The sequence below is a fragment of the Myotis brandtii genome, unplaced genomic scaffold, assembly GCF_000412655.1.
Source record: "Myotis brandtii unplaced genomic scaffold, ASM41265v1 scaffold1020, whole genome shotgun sequence".
NCBI classification, from domain to species: Eukaryota; Metazoa; Chordata; class Mammalia; order Chiroptera; family Vespertilionidae; genus Myotis; species Myotis brandtii.
Window position 1 is genome coordinate 97,533 of NW_005353406.1, and position 735 is coordinate 98,267.

Here is a 735-nt window from a genome sequence, read left to right on the forward strand (position 1 = left end):
GTGGGCCTTTTTGGGTGGGGGGGGGGGGGGGGGGGAGGTGACCGATCCCATCTGCCCATGAAGACCCTGTGCTCTGCGTCCTGGAGCCGATTGCACCGCTGGCCAAGCCCATCGGACACCGAGGGGGAGTGCTGGCTGGGGCCTGGTGTGGACGGGTGTCCAGGCAGGTCAGTGAGCTCATGGGGACCCGGGCTGGGTGGGGGCAGCCTTTCTCCCGCTGGGGTGCCCACCGGCAGGTCCCGGGCAGAGCACGTCCCCCTAGAAGCGTTCCTCTGGTTTCCAGGACGAGAGACTGAGCTGGAGATGGAGCGAGGCCAGGCCACACGTCCAGATAGCGCTCTGACCCGCAGCCCGCCAGGAAGCGGGCCTCCATCGGCAGGAACCAGCCCCGGAAGCGGCGCTCCAGGGGACCTGCAGGAAGTCAGACCTCCGTCTCCAGGGGCAACGCCCTGGCTGATGGGTCACTGGCGGGGCTTCCGGACTTCTGCCCCCTCCTCCAGCTCAGGACCCACCAGGGACAGCCAAATGTGCTCCCCAAACTGTCACACAGGACACCCCAGCCCCCTCAGGGCACCCCTTCTGTTTCTGTATTTTAACCTATCCACCTGTATAATGTAACGTGTACATATATTACATGCATGTTATTGTATGTACACAGTCACAATTAACATACATACAGGCAATAATACTACAGAGCCCCCTCCCTCTCCTGCCTGCCCTGGAGGCCGACTCCCG

At 62.9% G+C, this 735-nt stretch overlaps 1 protein-coding gene across 1 annotated transcript in view; it reads right to left on the reverse strand.

Moving 5' to 3' along the window:
- Positions 1–332, reverse strand: part of INF2 (inverted formin, FH2 and WH2 domain containing) — a 5,285-nt gene extending 4,953 nt beyond the window's left edge. Inside the window, exon 1 of the mRNA XM_014535731.1 lies at positions 231–332. The gene's annotated coding sequence lies outside the window, so the exon portion shown is untranslated. The remainder of the gene's footprint in view (positions 1–230) is intronic.
- Positions 333–735: the final 403 nt, after the last annotated feature.